General features: G+C 44.4%; 1 long non-coding RNA gene across 1 annotated transcript; it reads left to right on the forward strand.

Annotated features, from left to right (window-relative positions):
- The first annotated feature begins 2,661 nt into the window (after positions 1–2,661).
- LOC116974018 lies at positions 2,662–21,902 on the forward strand. Its single transcript, XR_004412258.1, has 3 exons — positions 2,662–2,671; positions 5,765–5,771; positions 21,841–21,902. It is a non-coding gene; the product is annotated as an uncharacterized LOC116974018 (long non-coding RNA).
- Positions 21,903–24,050: the final 2,148 nt, after the last annotated feature.

Raw genomic sequence — 24,050 nt, forward strand, 5'->3', positions numbered from 1 at the left:
ATACTTCCATCATAGAGTCTGTCCTCACCTTCGCCATCATGGTCTGGTTTCACTCAACCACTAAGCATTACATCTGAAGGCTGCAGCGCATCGTTCGATCAACCGAGAAGGTTTTTGGCTTCAACCTTTCCCCCATTGGCGAACTGTACATTGCAAGGGCCAGAAAGCGAGCGGGAAAGGTCATTTCGGACTGCTCCCACCCTGGCCACAAACTTTTTAAAGTACTTCCCTCTGTGAAGCGACTCCAGACTGTCAAAGCAGCCATAGCCAGACATTAACAACTGCTTATTTTCATGAGCAGTAAAGGGCCTGTCCCACGAGCATGCGACTGCATGCGGCAAGCGCGACCTAACATGGTCGCTTGAGCCGTAAGGCCTCGCGGGGCTGTTCCCACTTCGATCGCCGGAGCCATATGGAGTTGTGCGGAGCTGGTCCCGACATCGCGCGGGGCTCCGGAAAACTGACTATTCATAATTTCCGCGCGGCAACGGCCTGCAGGCCCGCAGCCGCATTGAGGCCGTACGCACCGCCTCGATGGGCATACGCAGCGTCTTTATGCCGTACGCAGCATCTTGACGCTGTACGTCACGTGCGAACTTCCCGTGGACTTCGCTCGAACTTCACGTCACTCACTCGTCCTCAGCGCGGCCCCCACTTCCGGTTTGGTCGTGCTCTCCACATGCAGTCGCATGCTGGTGGGACCAGCCCGGTACGAGGATCACTCGACCTCCGCGTGACCCCCGCGCGGCCCCCGCTTTCGGTTTGGTCGCACTTGCCGCATGCAGTCGCATGCTCGTGGGACAGGCCCTTAACTCTACTCAACAGCCAAAAGTCTGTAGCCTCCTTTTGCTCTGGTATTTTATTTTATTCTTCACATGTTTAAATTATAATGTTTTATTTATAATTGTCTACTGTATATCGTGTTGTTATCCTTGCGAGCAAAGCACCAAGGCAAATTCCTTGTATGTATACATACTTTTCCAATAAAACATATTCAATTCAATTCAGTTCAATTCTTAGAAACAGGCCCTTTGACCCATTGAGACAATGCCAAACTGTCATCTCCAGTTTTGCCAGCTGATAAATCCCCAATAAATATAAATGTCTCTAATTTTATACTATTAAAGATAAAAGCCACAATTAAAATAAGATTATTGGCATTTAAAAAAATAGAACTAAAGCAATTGAAAGAATTTTAAATAAAACCATAAAACAGATAGTAATTAATCAAAAGAAGAAATTGCTTTAGTTTTCCCTTCCTTTGCATAGTCCCAAAACTAATGGAGCTGGAGATACCATGGTACAAGTTCCGACTGAAAATTCTCCTGTGTAAATGCTAGGGACTCTCTGCGAGATCCATCTCCATCCCTGGAGAGTTTGGAAATGATGGATGGCACTCCACCATTGAGGTCAGGATAGCCACAATGTCCAGTTGTGGATCAAAGGTTAGCCACATTCTATGTCTTGTTAATCACTATCCTCTGTGAGCTGTCAAAGTTACCTTCAGAGGTTTGCAGTGAAGATTGCTGGATGTTGTCCTGGGACTCCTTGGCTAATTTGATATAAATGAGTTGGAAGCAGACTTCGGCACTTGTTACATGTTCTCCCAGAATGAAAGTCACCAACTGAGTTGATGCTTAGTCATGTTGACCTCACAGGACACATTTTGATCAGCTAATTTATCAAGGATTCTTAATGTAGCACAAAAGCCCAACTGCAGATGTGAACTTTTGACTTTGACATTGAGGGAAAGTAATTTTCAGGTTTATTATTTTGTTGTAGATGTAAATTGCAGATGAAAAGGTGGGAAATTCACAAGAACAGATGGTGCCTTTGAGGGAATCCTTCCTTGCCTCTGCAAGAAGATAATTTGCAGTAAGGTGCCGTTTCTGTTCTGATGAAAGTTTGTTGAAATGTTAGCTCTGTTTCTCTCCTGACACATGACCTTCTGAGCATTTCCAGCATTTTCTATTTGTATATATATTATGCTATCAACATCTGTGGTATTTTGCATTTGCGTTTGACAGTTCAGCTTTGATTCATTCTGTGTTTCGAAAGATAATAATGCAGTGACGGTTTTTGAGGCTTTTGTTTGCAAGGCTCTAGGGGTTAGAAGTACAGTTGATACTTGCCCTGCTGGAGTATTTTCTCCAGTCCAATTCAAGCAATGATATCTAACCACAGGCATTAAAAATAAAATACTGCAGGTGCTGAAAATCTGAGATAAAAAAAGAGAGGATGTCATGTGACAAGACAGCTACTATGAGCTGGGTTTGATCCTGACAATAGGTCCTGTCTGTATGGACTTTAGACATTCTCACTGTCACTGTTCTCAACACTCTTCTGGCTGTTAATAAAATTGATCAGCACAAAGCACTAACAGTGAGGATTGCAATCACATTTGAAGCATCTTCATTATACGACAAATAATGAACATTGGGTAGCTATCCAATGTTGGAACATTTTATAGCATTAAGAGTAGTGAACAAACAAAAGTTGTTTCTGTCGAAGCAGTGGTAATTCTGCTGTAATTTATGAGCTGTAGGGCTTGGGGTCAATAATTTGTTGGCACATTGCCAGGCAGGCTATTACTTGCTCAGTCCCTAAACTGAATCTGATAAATAAAATTCACCAAACTGATAAATATTGACTTAAGTCAATCTACATTAACGTGTAGGCACAAACAAATAGACATAACCTTATTGGATCAAATCCAACTCACTGACAGATGGGGATTCCAGAGGGAAAGGTAGGTTTTCACTCATTCATGTCTGTTTGTTGTGGACTTTCACACACACACACACACGTACAATCTCAGACATCCAAAATGTCCTGAGGTTTCATACAGTGTAAGAAGCAACTTCCATGTAGTGAGGACCAAAGATACCTCTATAATCTTTGGTGAGGACTCACAAATGCTACTAGTGTGATAGCAAAGAGATAATTGGTTAAAAAGATACAAAGTAACACAGTGGGTCAGGCAGCAACTCTGGAGAACATGGATAGTTTATGGCGCTTTTTCACGGAGCGACTTGACGCAAGATGTAACCAGAGTGAAGTGGTCGTGGTCTAGCACGATATCACACGATATAACGGGGTGTAGATAAAGAGTTCCCACGGTACTCGGCATTTCCGTTATTTGTGCGAGTGACTTATCCGTCTCCCGAGCTTTCCCGTTAAATCTTGAATGAACATTGTGAACTACACGTGGCACAAATGATGTCACTTTTTTTTTCACACACTATAAATATCCTCCCTTGGTTGAATTGGCTCATTTGGAGACATGCCTATACTAAGTAGTTTCGAGTACAGGATGGTGGTTTTTTTCATTCACGCGCTGTATGCAGCAGCCCACTATGTGCATCGAGGACGCTTGCGTGAAGGCAGAAGGGAGAGATTAATTAAAAAGAGAATTAAGAGGAAGTCTCACTGTGTGTGAAAGAGCAAAGAGGCCATCTCTGCGCTTACTACAATTCACAATTGGGGAGTGTGCCGTGGCAGGACAGCTATATTGATGGGTAGCCGACCACAGGAACACGACTGCATGTTAGCAGAAATGCATAGCAAATAAGCTGACTTTCTAGTGTTGTCCTCTGAAAAGTGCTTTCTATAAGATGTTCGTCCGCAAAACCTGCCATTTAGCACATTGCATTGTCTCTTTTAATTCCTGAGTTTAGGCTTGTTGCGGAGGTTAATGAATATAATGTGTTTAAAATAATCTATCGTGCCTCATTTGTTGATTTTTGTGTTTGCGAGGCCCTTTTATAGACAAATGTTTGGTGTGATGCACCTTCTCTCAATATGTATTCAATTCAATGTATTCAATATATACTCAATTTGAGTATAGGAGCAGGGAGGTTCTACTGCAGTTGTACAGGGTCTTGGTGAGACCACACCTGGAGTATTGCGTACAGTTTTGGTCTCCAAATCTGAGGAAGGACATTATTGCCATAGAGGGAGTGCAGAGAAGGTTCACCAGACTGATTCCTGGGATGTCAGGACTGTCTTATGAAGAAAGACTGGATAGACTTGGTTTATACTCTCTAGAATTTAGGAGATTGAGAGGGGATCTTATAGAAACTTACAAAATTCTTAAGGGGTTGGACAGGCTAGATGCAGGAAGATTGCTCCCGATGTTGGGGAAGTCCAGGACAAGGGGTCACAACTTAAGGATAAGGGGGAAATCCTTTAAAACCGAGATGAGAAGAACTTTTTTCACACAGAGAGTGGTGAATCTCTGGAACTCCCTGCCACAGAGGGTAGTCGAGGCCAGTTCATTGGTTATATTTAAGAGGGAGTTAGATGTGGCCCTTGTGGCTAAGGGGATCAGAGGGTATGGAGAGAAGGCAGGTACGGGATACTGAGTTGGATGATCAGCCATGATCATATTGAATGGCGGTGCAGGCTCGAAGGGCCGAATGGCCTACTCCTGCACCTAATTTCTATGTTTCTATGTTTCTATGTTTCTATGTGCAAGAAGTCGTCTTTTTATATTGGCAAATAGGAATAAAGACTTTGTCTCACATTTACCGTGCTGATTGGCTTATTTTATTTTCTACCGAGAGGTGAAACTTTCAAACGTTTAAATAGCTCAACAATTGATGGACCTGAACACTCAAAAATGAAACGTAATGAAAATGTGATTATATCACCTCCCTTCAACTATTTTGTGTTTCAGCATGAGAGGAATTATAACATTAGAGACATTCATCTTGTAGTGATGTGTTAATGAAGAATTGCAGACATCAAGCTGATAGTAAGAAATATATTTATTTAACAATGAGGTAAACAAGCACTGACAATCAAACTGCTGAGGTAAAAGCTTTATCACACTTCAGGCTATAATAAAATGTGGAGCCACCAACAGAAACAAAATAATGCCCAAGAGGAAAAGACACATATATTAACATACAGACATTTACAGCAAACCCAATCTGTCGAAGATTGACACAGAAAGCTGGAGTACCTCAGCGGGACAGGCAGCATCTCTGGAGAGAGTCTGAAGAAGGGTCCATTTTGTGTCTATCAGTCATATCAATTTACACGCAAATCTTTGATCTTATACTCATGGTCCAGTTTTGCTGCACAGCGTATTATACAAGTTCACACCAGTGTAATATCCGTGCATAACATAACACAATCAATGACTATCACTGCTGCTGTCCTAATTCCCCATTTACTGGTGCGCTCCTCTAATTCCCCATTTACTGCTGCGCTCCTCTAATTCCCCATTTACTGGTGCCCTCCCCTAATTGACCATTTACTGGTGCCCTCCCCTAATTGACCATTTACTGGTCCCCTACTGTATTGTTCTATTTTCTGTAAAATCACCCTTCCCATTCCCAGATTTAAAGCTGGGCTGGGATATTAAAACACACGCAGACAGGGAATTTTGGAACGGCACTGCGGCACAATAGTGGAGTTGCTGCCTAACCCAGAGATTAGTGCGGGTGTCACAGGTTATGGGGAGAAGGAAGGAGAATGGGGTATGAGGGAGAGATAGATCAGCCATGATTGAATGCCGTAGACTTGATGGCCGAATGGCCTCATTCTACTCCTATCAGGGAGAGTTAGATTTCGCTCTCAGGGCTAACGGAATCAGGGGAGATGGGGAGAAGGCAGGACGGGGTACTGGTTTTGGGTGATCAGCCATGATCATAGTGAATGGAGCTGCTGGCTCGGTGGGCCAAATGGTCTACTGCTTCACCTGTTTTCTATGTTTCTAAAGCCACACCATCATCTCTCATGGATGGACGGATGCTAGCCACAAGGTAACCTCTAACAACCTCTCTCTCCTCCCATTTCTTACCCTTCCCTCGCCCGCACCCCACCCCACCCCACCCCACTGTGGCCCATCTAGACTCGCACCTCTTTCAGCCCTCCCCTCACCCCTCTCACCCCCCCCTCCTCCTCCCCCCCCCCCCAAACATTCCTTCCCCATGCTTCACAATCCTATTTTATAGACTATGCTTTAATCTAGGGTCTTTGTTCAAACCATCTGCCCCCTCGCCCGTGTCCATCTATTACCTGAGATAGACACAGAATGCTGGAGTAACTCAGAGGAACAGGCAGCATCTCTGGAGAGAAAGAATGGGTTTAAGGAATGGGTGAGTTTGGGAAACCCATTCCTTCCATCCAGAGATCAAAATGCTGGAGTAACTCGCTGAGTTACTCCAGCATTTTGTGTATCTTCGATTTAAAGCAGCATCTGCAGTTCCTTCCGACACCTGCCACGCTTGATCCTGCCTCCTCTTTCCCAGCTGGAACCGAAACGTCACCTATCCATGTTCTCCAGAGATGCTTCCTGCCTGAGTTATTCAAGCATTTTGTGTCGAAAAGTGGAACTTGCTACGAAAAGTGGAATCAGATACAATCAGCAGGTTTGAGAGACATTTGATTTGAAGTTTGAAATTTCCAAACACTTTTTAATCAACTCGCACCGAACGACTAGTTCCAAAGTTTTTGCCAGATAAAGGATATTGAGAACACCTTTTTTACTCACCTTCTGTCCCCTCTGTCCAGCTTCCGGGTTTACCGTCCGCAGGAGTTCCCACGGTAACTGCAAGAGTTATTACGGATATCGCACGGATATCGCACTGGCCACTACGTTCATATAAAGTTGCAATGCTCAACCACAAGTGTACAAGTCACTCTTGGAGAAATTCAAGCTTGCTTGAATTTTCTCCCGAGTCACCAAGTTACACGATTACCAGCCGTTAGCGCCACGGTGGTCCACGGTGGTCCACGAATGCCGTACTGTTATCGCACGAGGTTCCCACGATGTTAAACTCTGGTTAACTCTTGCGTCAAGTCGCCCCGTGAAAAAGCTGCTTTAAGGATTCAGGTGAGGACCTTTGTTCAGACTGATTGTGGTTGGTGGGGGGTTTGGAAAGAAAGGTGGAGATAAGAGGAGGAGTATGACAAAACCCAACAAATAATTAGTGGAGTGTTCAAAAGGGAACTGCAGATGCTGGAATATCGAAGGTACACAAAATTGCTGGGGAAACTCAGCGGGTACAGCAGCATCTATGGAGCGAAGGAAATAGGCGACGTTTCGGGCCAAAACCCTTCTTCAGACTGATGGGGGGCTGGGGGGGGGGAGAAAGAAGGAAAAGGCGAGGAGGAGGAGGAGCCCGAGGGCGGGCGGATAGGAGGGTGGGAGGAGACAGCTAGAGGGTTAAGGAAGGGGAGGAGACAGCAAGGGCTAGCAAAATTGGGAGAATTCAATGTTAATGCCATACGGACGCAAGGTCCCCAGACGGAATATGAGGTGCTGTTCCTCCAATTTCCGCTGTTGCTCACTCTGGCAATGGAGGAGACCCAGGACAGAGAGGTCGGATTGGGAATGGGAGGGGGAGTTGAAGTGCTGAGCCACCGGGAGTTCAGGTAAGTTATTGCGGACTGAGCGGAGGTGTTCGGCGAAACGATCGCCCAACCTACGCTTGGTCTCCCCGATGTAAATCAGCTGACATCTAGAGCAGCGGATGCAGTAGATGAGGTTGGAGGAGATACAGGTGAACCTTTGTCGCACCTGGAAGGACTGCTTGGGTCCTTGAATGGAGTCGAGGGAGGAGGTGAAGGGACAGGTGTTGCATTTCTTGCGGTTGCAACGGAAAGTGCCCGGGGAGGGGGTGGTGCGGGAGGGAAGGGAAGAATTGACGAGGGAGTTGCGGAGGGAGCGGTCTTTTCGGAAGGCAGACATAGGGGGAGATGGGAAGATGTGGCGAGTGGTGAGGTCACGTTGGAGGTGGCGGAAATGGCGGGGGATTATGTGTTGTATTTGCCGGCTGGTGGGGTGAAAGGTGAGGACCAGAGGGACTCTGCCCTTGTTGCGAGTGCGGGGATGGGGAGAGAGAGCAGTGTTACGGGGTATGGATGAGACCCTGGTGTGAGCCTCATCTATGGTGGCGGAAGGGAATCCCCGTTCCCTGAAGAACGAGGACATTTCCGATGCCCTGGTATGGAATGTCTCATCCTGGGAACAGATGCGGCGTAAGCGGAGGAATTGGGAGTAGGGGATGGAGTCTTTACAGGGGGCAGGGTGGGGAGACGTGTAGTCCAGATAGCCATGTGAGTCAGTGGGTTTGTAATGTATGTCGGTCAGGAGTCTGTCCCCTGCGATGGAGATGGTGAGGTCAAGGAATGGTAGGGAAGTGTCGGAAATCGTCCAGGTGTATTGGAGTGCCGGATGGAAGTTGGTGGTGAAGTGGATGAAGTCAGTCAGTTGTGTGTGGGTGCAGGAGGTGGCACCAAAGCAGTCATCCACCAATTGAGCTGTCCTCTGAATGTAAATATGTAATTCTGCAAAGTTGCTTATTTAAACTCATGTTAAATTATCGCCATCAAAATGGTAGTTAATCGTTTATTGTTGTCCCTGTGTTTAAAAAGTATAAAACATTGCTGCACGGTTGAGTGGCGGGAGAGAACAAATGGATTCTCCAGAAGATATGTTTGTGTTGAACAAAGACCTTTTATATGTACAGCTTCAGTCTCCAGTGACAGCAATGATCAATTCACCGTGCAGTAGTTAACAATAACATTAATGTTGGTAGGTTAATCAGCCGCTGCAAGTTGTCCCTAATGCGTCAGTGACTGGTAAAATCTCAGGGTTGATGGGAATATGGAGAGAAAAAAAATGGGAACAGTGTACCTGAAAGCTTGATGTTTCTCGTGAACTCATCGTGCCAAAGTGTCTATTTCCCTGCCCTGTGACTCCATGACTATAGACAATAGACAATAGGTGCAGGAGTAGGCCATTCGGCCCTTTGAGCCAGCACCGCCATTCAATGTGATCATGGCTGATCATCCTCAATCAGTACCCCGTTTCTGCCTTCTCTCCATATCCCCTGACTGCTATCTTTTAAGAGCCCAATCTAGCTCTCTCTTGAAAATATCCAGAGCACTGGCCTCCACCACCCTCTGAGGCAGAGAATTCCACAGACTCACAACACTCTGTAAGAAAAAGTGTTTCCTCATCTCCGTTCTAAATGGCGTACCCCTTATTCTTAAACTGTGGCCCCTGGTTCGGGACTCCCCAACATCAGGGAAATGTTTCCTGCCTCTAGCTTGTCCAAACACTTAATAATCTGATATGTTTCATTAAGATACCCTCTCATCCTTCTAAACTCCAGAGTATACAAGCCCAGCCGCTCCATTTTATCAGCATATGATAGTCCCGCCATCCCGGGAATTAACCTTGTAAATCTACGCTGCACTCCCTCAATAGCAAGAAGGTTCTTCCTCAAATTAGGGGACCAAATCTGCACACAATACTCCAGGTGTGGTCTCAGTAGGGCCCTATACAACTGCAGAAGGACCTCTTTGCTCCTATACTCAACTCTCCTTGTTATAAAGGCCGTCATACCATTCACTTTCTTCACTGCCTGCTATACCTGCATGCTTACTTTGATTGACTGATGAACAAGGATCCCATTGTACTTCCCCTTTTCCCAACTTGACACCATTTGGATAGTAATCTGCCTTCCTGTTTTTGCTACCATACTGGAGATATTCAGCGGGTGAGGCAGCATCTATGGAGCGAAGGAATAGGTGGCATTTCCGGTCAAGACCCTTAAACATTTCATATTTCATAAATTGGTATCCTAACCTGCATCAGGAACCAGTCAGCCACCACGTCAGTCCTTGCTATCTTTTGCCATTCCTCGGTTATGTAATATCTTGATGCAAAATTTCCCATCTTGCCCTTCAAATCCGTGTATGGTCTCCCCCCCCCCCCCCCCCCACCACCACCACCACCACCACCACTTATTGGTATTAATATTGGTATGAGTACAGCAGGTGGCACAAACATCAACACGAAGCAGTGCAGAATATTGTGTTACAGAGATAGTGAAAATATAAAAAAGGTGCAAGTGCCACAATGAGGTAGATTGGAAGACCAGGAATACATCCGAGTACACGAGAGGCCTGTTAGGAGATTTATAATAGTGTGGAAGAAGCTGTTCTTGAATCCAATGGTACGTGCTTTTAAACTTTAGTATCTTCTACTTGACAGGTGATGGGTGAGGAAGGAATGACCAGGTCTAGATCTAAAATGGTCTGATGAATGGTCTCGACCCGAAACATCACCTATTCCTTTTCTCCTGTGATGCTACCTCACCCACTGAGTTACTGCAGCTTTTTGTGTCTTGCTTCGGGGTATAAGAGGACGTTGATTACATTGGCTGCCTTCCAGTGGCAGCATGCCCTACTTCTGGAATCTCAACCAGGTGCTCAATGTTTTGAAATCTCAGTGCTTGTTTAATTTTGCTCAATGGATCATCTTTAATTGCTTCACTCCAGGCAAATTCAAGCAAGCACTCCAAGAGTGACTTGTTTCTCCAAGGGTGATTTTACAGAAAATAGAACAATACAGGAGGGCACCAGTAAATGGTCAATTAGGGGAGGGCACCAGTAAATGGTAAATTTGGGGAACGCACCAGTAAATGGGGAATTAGAGGAGCGCACCAGTAAATGAGGAATTAGGGGAGAGCACCAGTAAATGGGGAATTAGGACAGCAGCAGTGATAGTCATTGATTGTGTTATGTTATGCACGGATATTACACTGGTGTGAACTTGTATAATACACTGTGCAGCAAAACTGGACCATGAGTTTAAGATCAAAGATTTGCGTGTAAATTAATATGACTGATAGACACAAAATGGTCCATTCTTCAGACTCTCTCCAGAGATGCTGCCTGTCCCGCTGAGGTACTCCAGCTTTTTGTGTCAATCTTCGACAGATTGGGTTTGCTGTAAATGTCTGTATGTTAATATGTGTGTCTTTTCCTCTTGGGCATTACTTTGTTTCTGTTGGTGGCTCCACATTTTATGATAGCCTGAAGTGTGATAAAGCTTTTACCTCAGCAGTTTGATTGTCAGTGCTTGTTTACCTCATTGTTAAATAAATATATTTCTTACTATCAGCTTGATGTTTGCAATTCTTCATTAACACATCACTACAAGATGAATGTCTCTAATGTTATAATCCCTCTCATGCTGAAACACAAAATAGTTGAAGGGAGGTGATATAATCACATTTTCATTACGTTTCATTTTTGAGTGTTCATGTCCATCAATTGTTGAGCTATTTAAACGTTTGAAAGTTTCACCTCTCGGTAGAAAATAAAATAAGCCAATCAGCACGGTAAATGTGAGACAAAGTCTTTATTCCTATTTGACAATATAAAAAGACGACTTCTTGCACATATTGAGAGAAGGTGCATCACACCAAACATTAGCCTATAAAAGGGCCTCGCAAACACGAAAATCAACAAATGAGGCACGCTAGATTATTTTAAACACATTATATTCATTAACCTCCGCAACAAGCCTAAACTCAGGCATTAAAAGGGACAATGCAATGTGCTAAATGGCAGGTTTTGCGGACGAACATCTTATAGGAAGCACTTTTCAGAGGTCAACACTAGAAAGTCAGCTTATTTGCTATGCATTTCTGCTAACATGCAGTAGTGTTCCTGTGGTCGGCTACCCATCAATATAGCTGTCCTGCCACGGCACATTCCCCAATTGTGAATTGTAGTAAGCGCAGAGATGGCCTCTTTGCTCTTTCACACCCAGTGAGACTTCCTCTTAATTCTCTTTTTAATTAATCTCTCCCTTCTGCCTTCACGCAAGCGTCCTCGATGCACATAGTGGGCTGCTGCATACAGCGCGTCAATGAAAAAAACCACCATCCTGTACTCGAAACTACTTAGTATAGGCATGTCTCCAAATGAGCCAATCAACCAAGGGAGGATATTTATAGTGTGTGAAAAAAAAGGGACATCATTTGTGCCACGTGTAGTTCACAATGTTCATTCAAGATTTAACGGGAAAGCTCGGGAGACGGACAAGTCACTCGCACAAATAACGGAAATGCCGAGTACCGTGGGAACTCTTTATCTACACCCCGTTATATCGTGTGATATCGTGTTAGACCACGACCAATTCACTCTGGTTACATCTTGCGTCAAGTCACCCCGTGAAAAAGCCCCATTACCTTCCAGCTCGTTCCCTGGACTCAAGGAGACAAGTGTTAGTTAGTTTACCAATGTAAATTACTTATTTGTGTAGATTACTAGCTAAAGGACCACACAGACACAGAGCAGCAAAGTGGCACAGTGGTAGAGTTAAAAAGGGAACTGCAGATGCTGGAATATCGAAGGTACACAAAATTGCTGGGGAAACTCAGCGGGTACAGCAGCATCTATGGAGCGAAGGAAATAGGCGACGTTTCGTGCCGAAACGAAGGGTTTCGGCCCGAAACGTCGCCTATTTCCTTCGCTCCATAGATGCTGCTGCACCCGCTGAGTTTCCCCAGCAATTTTGTGTACCAGTGGTAGAGTTGTTGCCTTACAATGCCAGAGACGCGGGTTAGTGCACGGACTTTGTGTGTCGAAGGGCTTGCTCCTGCACTGTATCTCTATAGTCTAAAGTCCAAAGACCAAAGAGGAGTTGATGGCATGTGAGGGAGAGTGAGGGCAGAATGGGATTGTTCTGCTGGCCATGGGCCTAATGAGTTCAGTCGGAGAAATAGTGCAGGACATTTGACCATAATTCTCAACAGATGATTGTTGGTGCAGAAACCCTGAAGACACTCACAACTCTCTGTGCGGTAGCCATGCCAAAGTTTCTTGGGAGAAATCCAGGCTGTTACTTTTGCCAGATGAGCCATTCAGTTTACAAACTCATTTTGATTCTGTCTGAGATATCCTGTTATGCCTTTTCTTGACTTGCAAGAACCGTAAACTTCCCAGCAATGAGGTGATCATTTCTTCCAAAGTCTAATCTAGAATTTATTATCAAAGCTTTTATCTTTTAACAAATGCTTTCAAACATTTAAACCTTTTAAATGGTTCTTTATCTGCTTAGGAACTGTCATAGGGCCATTATTGGAAATATTTTATGATTGGTTAATACTTCTTTTCTCCTGCTAATGAAATTGTATTAGGGAAATCTGTGAGCAGTGCACTTGTGCAATTTTATTAACAAGATAAAAATTGCAATGAATATTGCCCATTATCACTAGATTTATTTTTACGATGAAGGCACAGCTTGTCATTTTGTGTTATTTTTCTTAATGTTCAAAACACATAACTAACTTAAAATGTAAAATTATTAAACCACAAGTTAATCTCAGACATTTAATCAAGAATGTACTTTTATTATATCTACTTTGTGATTCACTTGTTTAAAAAGAAAAAAAATGTTGAGAATGATTTACCTTTTGAAGTTTGGCAATTTCCATTCAATGGGCCAAAAACATCTGCCTCAAAAGTAGTAATGCTTTTTCAATTTTTTCTATTGATCTTTGGAAGATCCCATTTCAGTGCCGATGCCAACGTAAACTGGAAGTGGCACCTTGTGCCATGCCTCAGTGGTGTCCACTGCCCCAGAACTGTACAGCCATCCAAATTAATTTGGACGCAATTGCAATGACACCAACTCCACAAGCTTCTCTTTCAATGTCAAAATGTACTTTATTCATTTAAAACTATAAATTGATCTAATACCAAATATGCACATTAACATATTCATCTAAATCATGTTCTTCTACTGCTTAATCTATATTACTAAAAGTCTGATCTTGACCGTTTTTGGCCCACTGTGCTGCGATTTCCGAGAGAATGCCGCCACCTACGGCCGTCATTTTTGGCCACCTCGCTCAGAGCCCACGTCTGCCTTCCTGGACCAGCGGATTTTTCCCATCGATGAAACATATGATGAGACATATTAATGTTTTTTTTTTAAATCACCATTTTCTCTGCTACCCCTGCTGGAGGGAGGGGGTGGGACTATAAAACCAGGAAATGGTGTACCTCACTCAGTCTCTGCAAGATGGAGGTCATGTTTCTCTGAGCTCTGAATGACACTGAACACATGTCTACTCAACTGTGAGTGCCCTTAATGTGGTTTGAAAATGAAAATATGGTTGATTTGAAGTAAAAATGCATTGCCTGCAAATGGTTGTTTGGGGGGTTTGGGTTGAAGTAAAAAGGCACTCTCTCTCCCCACCTCTCTCCCCCTCTCTCTCCCCCCATTTCTCCCCCCCCCCTCTCTCTCCCTCCCCCCTCCCCCTCCCCCTAACTTCCTCCCCCTCCCTACCCCTCTCCCTCCCCTACCCTCTCCATCCCCCCTCTCCCCCCATCTCCCCCCTCATCCCCCCTCTCAACCCCCATCTGCCTCCCTCATCCACCCCCCCTCTCCCCCTCCCCTCCCCGTCCCCCCTTTTCCCCCCTACTCTACCCCCCCTCCCTCTCCCTCCCTACCCTCTCTCTCCCTCTATTTTCTTTCTCCCCCTCCTCCGCTCCATCCCTCCCCCACCCTCCCGCCCCTAAACCCCCCCTCCCATCCAAACCCCTAACCCCGCTTCCTCCACCATCCTCCCCCTCCTGCTCCCCACCTCTCCCTTCCCCCTCACCTCGCCCTCCTCTTCAGCACCCCCTCTCTCTCTCCTCCCACTCACTTCAGCCACCCCTCTCTCCCCACCCCCTCTCTCTCCTCCTCACTCAGCACTCCCTCTCTCCCCGCCCCCTCTCTCTCCCCCTCACTCAGCACCACCTCTTCCCCCCCTCTCCCTCCCACACCTCTCTCTCCCCCTCCCTCTCTCTCACCCCCCCCCCCACTCTCTCCCCCTCCTCTCTCTCTCTCTCCCCTCTTTTTCTCCCCCTCCTCCCCTCCATCCCCTCCCCCACCCTCCCTCCCCTAAATCCCCCCTCCACACCCCCTACCCTCTTCCCTCCACCCTGCCCCCTCCCTTCCCCTCCCTGCTCCCCACCTCCCCTCACCCCCCTCTCAGCACCCCCTCTCTCTCCCCCTCACTCTCACCCCCTCTCCTCTCTCTCTCCTCCCCTCTCTCTCTCCCCTCCCACTCCTTTCCCCCCTCACCCACCCTCCCTCTTCTCCTCCCCTCCAACCCCTCTCCCTTGTGCCCCTCTCTCTCTGTCTCTGCCCCTTCTCTCTCTGCCCTGACTCACTACCCCCCCCCCCCCGCCCCCCTCTAGATGTGACTGCAAGTTGGGGGCTATGCGTCAGTAGATAGGGTGGTTATGGGGTAAAATGAGCAAATTAATAATGTTAATATAATATCAAGGGGGTAATTAGCGTGTGTGCGGGGGGGGGGATAGTTAATGTGTGTGACGCTGCATGCCACCGCATGTTGGGGGAACAGACCCAACGGGTCTGCACTTGGTCTAGTAGATTTATAGTTTCATGGCATTCATACAGCACATAAACAAGCCCTTTTGCCCAATGTCCAAACCAACCAATATACCTATCCAAGCTAATCTCATTTCCCTGCATTTGGTCCATACCACTCTAAATCTTTCTTTTCCATGTTTTCTTTTCCTAATGTTTTTAGATATTGTAATTATACCTGTCTCTACCATTTTGTATGGCAGCTCATTCTACATTCATTCTCTGAATGAAAGAGTTGCCTCTCAGTTTCTCTTTAAATATTTCCCTTTTCCCCTTAAAATTATGCCCTCTAGCTTCAGGCTCTCCTACCCAGATAAAAAAGAGTGGGATTATCTTACCCTATCTATGCTCTTTATAATTTTATAAATGAAAAGGTCATTCATTAGCCTCCTTTGCTCCAAGGAAAACATTCCCAGATTCTCCAGATTTTCCTTAGAGCTCAAGCCCTCCAGTCCAGAAAACAACCCTGTAAATCTGTTCTGCATTTGCTCTAGCTTAATTACATCCTTCCAATAGTGTGGTGACCAGAAGCTCACAAAATATACAAATTATAATCTTACAAATGTTTTATGAATCCTTAGCATCTCCTCAGTTGACATTTTTATGCACCCCTTGAGGATAGAATTCAAATGTTTTAACACATGTTCCAACTGTGTTCATTGGCAGGAGGGCTTTCGACTGCAACCTATCACCATTGAAATCTTACAGTATGGTTAAACCCCGCTTTAGTCCAATGCACAGACATATTTATGGACCTTAGAGCAAGCCAATTTGTGGCCTCCAGTTATGGATAACACCTTGTTCTAAAAAATCACAGGAATAAGGCTTCCCACTTTTGTTCTCCAAAAAAGAACATAGAAAATTCTGAACTGAATTTTAAAAAAGTGGCGAGTGTCTGTAGTTACTTTGAGAAATGTGTTTATTTTCTTAAGGTCTGGCTGATGCCAACAAGGTCCAGCAGTTGCTGCCCATCCCTAATTGCCTCTGTAAAGTTTGTGTTGAGCTGTTTACCTTGTGGCGAATGTACTGCCAAAGTGTTGTTGGGGAGGGAGTTTCGGGATTCAGACCCATCAGTAATGAAGGTTACGCTGTATATTTCAGTCAGACAGAGTGTGGCCTGGAAAAGATGGTGGTGTTCCATGTACCTGCTTCTCTTGTGCTTCTTGGTGGATGAGCTTTGTTTAGATCTGGCAGTGTGGAGGAATGGGCTGCTTCATTTGCTGAGGAGCAGCGAACGAAATTGAACAATGTGCGATTATCAGCGAATATCCCCACTTCTGACCCTACGACGGAAATAAGGCCATTAATGAAGCAACTAAAAATTGTTGAGTCAAAACATTTTAATGTGCTTCATTAATGACCTTACTTCCATTATATACGGAGGAAGTCATGTACTTTGAATAATTGACTTCTGACACCCACAATAGTGTTTTTAATTTTTTTTAACTTCCAGGTTAATAAATGAATTTAAATGCTACATATGCTTAGGTGAACCCTGGGAATAATGCAGAAGGTAACTTGCAATTATACTCAAACTACAAACCACTTCACAACTCGATGCCATTTTTACACTTTTGATGGTGACATTGCAGAATAAATCCTTGTACCTCATTGGCAAAAGACTAGTTATTGTAACTAACTTTCAACTGGGATTATAGTTGTTGTTCCAAGTCAAGCATACAAACAAAGTAGAATAATAACAAATACATTATTGTCACTGCTCTAAGATATCCGGTGAAAAGTTACCTTTAGCCCATTTATCTTACTTGGCAACTAGATACTGATTACAGTCAAGTGAAGAAGGGGCTCGACCGAAAACGTCACCCATTCCTTCTATCCAGAGATGGTGCTTCTCCCGCTGAGTTACTCCAGCATTTTGTGTCTATCTTCGGTGTAAACCAGCATCTGCAGTTCCTTCCTACACAAGGCAAGTGTCATTGAGTTTGTCACATGTTGCACTCAAGGGAGGTCCAAGATGTTAATGCCCAGAAACCTGAAGCTTTGAGCAAACTACATTAAAATATTAAAAGGCACAAAGTGCTGGAGTAACTCAGTAGGTCAGGCAGCATCTCTGAAGAACATGGATAAGTGACATAGCAGGTTGGGAGCTTCTTCAGACTTATGTTCTATGTTTCTAAGTTTTAGAGATTCTCAGCTGACCTGCAAATGAACCTTCAACACTTGCCAAACCAGCTGAAAAATATGTGACTCCATGTGTAGGAAGGAACTGCAGATGTTGGTTTGAACCAAAGGTAGACACAAAAAGCTGGAGTAACTCAGCGGGACAGGCAGCATCTCTGGAGAGAAAGAATGGGTGATGTTTCGGGTTGAGACCGGAAGAAGAAGGTTCTCGACCCGAAAGGACACCCATTCCTCCTCTCCAGAGATGCTGCCTGTCCCGCTGAGTTACTACAACTTTTTGTGTCTATCATATGTCACTCCTGACTCAACAGAAAGATAGGGTGAATACCAAGAGCGACTGAACGATACCAGTGATGGTAGTGCTGGCTGAGAGAAGGTGATGATGTTTTATTTATCTTCGTTGATCTGAATGGAGGAGGTATAAGTAGGAAGTGAGTGAGAATAGACGAGAGAGAAAAAGAAAGCAATGCTGGAACTGTGAGATAGAATGCACAAATTGTTGAAGTAATCTTTTTCAAGTAACCTCTGCCCTCATTGATCGTTGACTTTCCAATTAGATTTAATCTAATTCTGCAGCGGTATCATAACTATCGAAACAGCTTTCAAATATAACCTCTTCAATTTTACGATAACCTCTCAAGGGTAATGTTTTCGAAATGTCATGAAAATGGTACTTTCCAAATTATAACTTTTTTTCATTATCAATATATAATTGGTGCACAAGGTCTCTTGTTAACTATTTTTCAAAAAATGTAGTATATCGTCAAGGTAAAGCTCTCTTTGTAATATATCTTCATCCAGCCTCAAATCCCTAATTTGGAATGCTAATTAATATTGATGGTCATTTTTCTATTTTACTCCACATTGCAATTAATGTATGATAGTAAGGATGAGCAGAGAGGAAACTTTGGCAACAACACCTGGTGTCATATTGGAGCTGTGAGTCTGTTGTTCAAGCAGCCTTGCTCCTCTAATTTGTATCGTACCCTCATTTATTAATGCTGAAATGGTCTATTTAATAATGTGAACACGTGACTTTTATCCCCTCACCTACGCTATTAATAGCTGCAAATGTTGTATTGGACTTTTGGGCGCACCAGAGTTCTTTATACCAGGTTATACCAATCAACATCTCGGACCGTGAACAAAAAACGACAAATAGAGAGAAAAACATTAAAAATGCAGGTATTTGTTTTAAATAATAATTTTGTACGGCTATTCTGTTATTTTTGCTTTCACAATCCCACCTGCATCTTCCAATCTGGTTCCAGTATTATAAAAATGTAATTTATATTATCTGGTTATTGGGGAAGTTGGTGAGTGAGCTGCACTCTATGTTATAGATGTTATCTATAAGAAGAAGTCTGTCAGCACAAATTACTTTTCATTCATTATATTACGTTTTAAAATAATTTTAAACTATGTTTTCATTACTGATAAATATCTCTAATAATCAGAGACAATTTACAAAAATGATTTACAAGAGGTTTGATCCCAGGAATGAATCGGTTAACACATGATGAGCGTTTGTCAGCACTGGGCCTGCATTCGATGAATGAGGGGGGATCTCATTGCACCATACGGAATATTGAAAGGATTGGATAGAGTGGATGTGGAGAGAATGTTTCCACTTGTGGGAGAGTCTAGGACTAGCATCAAAATCATAACCTCAAAATGAAAGGACATTCTTTTAGGAAGGCGATGAGGAGGAATGACTTTAGTCAGAGGGTGGTGAATCTGTGGAGGCTGTGGAGGCCAAGTCAGTGGATATTTTTAAGGCAGAGATAGATAGAAGAAGGATTTCGGCCCGAAACGTTGCCTATTTCCTTCGCTCCATAGATGCTGCTGCACCGGCTGTGTTTCTCCAGCTTTTTTATGTACCTTAGATAGATTCTTGATTGGTACAGGTATCAGAGGTTATGGGGAAAAGGCAGGAGAATGGGGTTAGGAGGGAGAGGTCGATCAGCCATGATTGAATGGTGGAATAGACTTGATGGGCCGAATGGCCTAATTCTACTATTCCTTATGACTTTATGACCTTATGACAATTAGAAACAGAGAAAGGACACAAACTGACAGGTAGGCACCAGTGTGGTAGATGGGCCACAAGGACATAGTTCATGGATACCACCTCTCCTGCCCCCAAACCCTGCAAAGATCATCTGACCTTGGAGAATCACATAGTTGGATGGAAGGGGGGGGGGGTGGGGGGGGGGGGGGGCGGGGGGGTAGGAGGGGGGGGGGGCGGGGGGGGGGGGGGGGGTGGTTTGAATTTACTGTGCACAATTGTTTCTTCGAGAGGCAGTAATTGACATATCATGCAGTGTGATCAAACTACCGGTGCATTAGAATCCACTCCACCCGAATGACTGAGAGGAATAACCAGAGCTTCATCATTCACAGAAGATTTAGAAAACTTACTACAACATGAAAATAAAATTAAATGGTCTTTGAGAACTTTTAAGTTATTTCAGAAAAGTCTGGAAATGGTAATACAATTATCTAATGTGGTGACACAAGGAACTGCAGATACTGGTTGTAATTAAATTAAAAGTCCATTGTCGTCTATTAAAAAAAACTTCAAAATTAATTTTGTAAAGATATTGCAGAAACACTTTTTAAACTGTCAACCTATTTAAGATCTGCTCCCTCTGCCTCCTTCAATGGCCCTTGGTGAATGTATTCCATTAAAATCTCTTCCGCTGTTGGGAAAAGACTCCTTCACAAGTACTGGGCAATTATGCCAAGTTCACGCTGTCTCATTGATCTCTGTGCTAATTTCAATATCCTGGACATTATCTACAAAACCTGAAGAGGCACATTGTTTCACTGCCAAGTCTTCAGATTCCTCCTTCAAAACACCCTTCCACAAATCTCACAGTTGCTTGTAATAATATTTCCTTCGTAATAATAATAGATTCCTGTTTAAAAAAACAGTAAAAAGCGAAGTCTAAAGTGAGCAATGTATATATCTTTTAAATGATGTAATAATCGTTATTATCTCTGGCTCAGGGAAGGGATAATTAAAATTAGGAGTTTTATTCTTTCAGCCAAAGAGCCATTGCTCAAGATAATAAATATTAGACTTTTATAGATCAATGTATTTCTTTTAAATTTCCTCTCTAGTTCCTTAAAAGAGATAATGTGAATAAAGAAAGGTTGGGATTGGATTACCATTATCACATGTAAAACCTTGCTTTGCATGCTCTGCAGGCAATAGAAACCATACACGGGTATAACTGATCTTGCAAAGTAGAAACTAATAAAGTGCAGAGAAATTGCAGATTAAAAATTTACATTTCACAACGACTCATATTTGGAGATTGGGAATGGGTCCTTATCTTCTAGGACGTCTGTATAAGAGTCCGATAATAATGGAGAAGCTGTTCTTGAATATGGTGGTACGTGCTTTCTAGCCTTTGTAGATTTGCCCAATGGGATAGGGAAGCAGGGAGAATGTAGAAACAAGGTATGGTTTACAAAAAAGGTTTCTTTTTTTCTCAAAAGTTATTCTTTAAAATGCAATAGTGGAGTTGCTTTCTCAGGGACCCAACCCAAAATGTCATCTATCCATGTTATCCAGGGATGCTGCCTGACCCGTTGAATTACTCCAGCACTTTGTGCCTGAAGAAGAGAGAATGGCTGGGTGTGAGTGGCCCTTGATGGTGTTGGCTGCTTTCCAGAGGCAATGTTATGTGTAGATAAAGTTAGGGGCTCTCGATGGCCGGTGGTGGAGGGTGTGTCCTGCAGTCGGGGGAGGGAGACGGCTTCAGGCAGGGGTTGTCGGGGGCTGGTGGGGGTGGGGGTGGCAGCGTACTGCAGCCGGTGGAGGGGGCGGCTTCAGGCGGGGGCGATCGGGGGCCAATGGGGGAGGGGGAGAAGCATCCTGCAGCCGGGGGAGGAGGACAGCTTCAGGTGGGGGCAGTCGGGGGCTGATGGGGGTGGGGGGGGGAACGTCCTGCTGCCGGGGGAGGGGGACGGCTTCAGGTGGGGGCTGTCGAGTGCCGAGTGGGGGAGGGAGAGGGGGAGGGGGGCATTCTGCTGGATTAGTACGGGTGTTGTGGGCCAAAGTGACTGGTTTCCAGGGGGCCAGTATGGATATTATTGGCCAAAGGGTCTTTTCTTGGCCTAGTAGAGGTGTTGTGGGCCAGAGGTATTGGTGTCCGGAGCACAACATCAGAGTTTTAGAGACAGCCAGACAGCCAGACAGACAGACAGACAGACAGACAGACAGACAGACAGACAGACAGACAGACAGACAGACAGACAGACAGACAGACAGACAGACAGACAGACAGACAGACAGACAGACAGACAGACAGACAGACAGACAGACAGACAGACAGACAGACAGACAGACAGATTCATGTTTACGATGTGCTGTTGTAATGTACAGGTGCATGTTTAACAGGGCAAGTCCTTCACAATAGATGGCAGGTCTCTGAGGAGTGTTGTCGAGCAGAGGAATCTAGGGGTGCAGGTACCTAGTTCCTGGAAAGTAGCATCACAGCTAGATAAGGTGTTCAAGAAAGCTTTCGGCACGTGGGCCTTCATCAGTCAGGGTTTTTGAGAATAGAGGTTTGGATGTTATGTTACAGCTGTACAAAGTGCTGGTGAGGCCACATTTGAAGTATTGTGTTCTGTTTTGATCACCCTGTTATAGGGAAGATGTTGTAAAGCTTGACAAAGTGCCGAGATGATTTACGACAATGTTGCCAGGACCTGAGGGCCTGAGGTATGTGGAGAGGTTGGGTGGGCTAGGATTTGATTCCTTGGAACCTGGGAGGGCAGGAGGTACAGAGTCTTTTATCCAGAGTAGGTGAATCAAGAACCAGAGGACATAGATTTAGGATGAGATGGGAAAGATTTAATAGCAATCTGAGTGGCAGTTTGGTGTGAGGATGGTGTGTGTATATAGAACAAACTGCCAGAGGAGGATGTTGAGGCAGGAACTGTCACATACAAAAAACATTTGGGCAGGTACATGGATAGGGAAGGTTTTAAGGGACATGGGCCAAACATGGGAAGTAGGACTAGTGTAGATGGGGCACCTGGGTCAGCACGGGCAAGCCATATCCACAATGCACTCGAGCCCCCGCCAAACCCACCGTTCATGGAAGGCCTCGTGGACACAACGTGCTTGCTCGCTATGGACACATAGGCATGGACGTAAACCTGGAAGAGGGGCAGGCAGTTTGGTGATGGACCAGGCTGCATCCACAACTCCTTGCAATTTTTTGCAGTTTTTGGCAGAGCAGTTACCAAACCAAGCTGTGGTGCATCCCAATAGGTTGTTTTCTGTGGTACATAGCATGGTTGATAGTGGTCTTGTTCCAAGTTTGACTTTTGGAAGCTTTCTTTATAGATGAGAAAGTCATTCTTTATTCATTGGAGTTGCTTCCTTTAGTGGGTTATTTTTCCCCTGGTCAAGCACTGACTACTTTATGCTCACCCTTTCTCATACTATAAGCACTTTGTCTCAGTTCTCAAACAATTTGATAAAGGATCCCGACCCAAAACGTCATCTGCCCATTTCCTCCACAGATGCTGTTCAACCCAATGAGCTCATGCAACAGATTGTTTCTTGTACCGGATTCCAACATAGACACAAAAAGCTGGAGTAACTCAATGGGTCAGACAGCATCTCTGGAAAGTCTGGAAAATTTGAAGGGTCTCGACACAAAACGTCACCAATTCCTTTACTCCATAGATGCTGCCTGACTCAGTTACTCCAGCTTTTTGTTTCTTTCTTCAGTTTAAAGTAGCACGTAGTTCCTTCCTATACAGATTCTTCTTCTATCCATATAACCATATAACCATATAACAATTACAGCACGGAAACAGGCCATCTCGACCCTTCTAGTCCGTGCCGAACACGTATTCTCCCCTAGTCCCATATACCTGCGTTCAGACCATATCCCTCCATTCCTTTCTCGGCCATATAACTATCCAATTTATTTTTAAATGATAAAAACAAACCTGCCTCCACCACCTTCACTGGAAGCTCATTCCACACAGCCACCACTCTCTGAGTAAAGAAGTTCCCCCTCATGTTACCCCTAAACTTCTGTCCCTTAATTCTCAAGTCATGTCCCCTTGTTTGAATCTTCCCTACTCTCAGTGGGAAAAGCTTATCCACGTCAACTCTGTCTATCCCTCTCATCATTTTAAAGACCTCTATCAAGTCCCCCCTTAACCTTCTGCGCTCCAAAGAATAAAGCCCTAACTTGTTCAACCTTTCTCTGTAACTTAGTTGCTGAAACCCAGGCAACATTCTAGTATATCTCCTCTGTACTCTCTCTATTTTGTTGACATCCTTCCTATAATTAGGCGACCAAAATTGTACACCATACTCCAAAATTGGCCTCACCAATGCCTTGTACAATTTTAACATTACATCCCAACTTCTATACTCAATGCTCTGATTTATAAAGGCCAGCACACCAAAAGCTTTCTTTACCACCCTATCTACATGAGATTCCACTTTCAGGGAACTGTGCACAGTTATTCCCAGATCCCTCTGTTCACCTGCATTCTTCAATTCCCTACCATTTACCATGTACGTCCTATTTTGATTTGTCCTGCCAAGATGTAGCACCTCACACTTATCAGCATTAAACTCCATCTGCCATCTTTCAGCCCACTCTTCCAACTGGCATAAATCTCTCTGTAGACTTTGAAAATCTACTTCATTATCCACAACCCCACC

Source organism: Amblyraja radiata, chromosome 6 (assembly GCF_010909765.2).
Source record: "Amblyraja radiata isolate CabotCenter1 chromosome 6, sAmbRad1.1.pri, whole genome shotgun sequence".
Taxonomy (NCBI): domain Eukaryota; kingdom Metazoa; phylum Chordata; class Chondrichthyes; order Rajiformes; family Rajidae; genus Amblyraja; species Amblyraja radiata.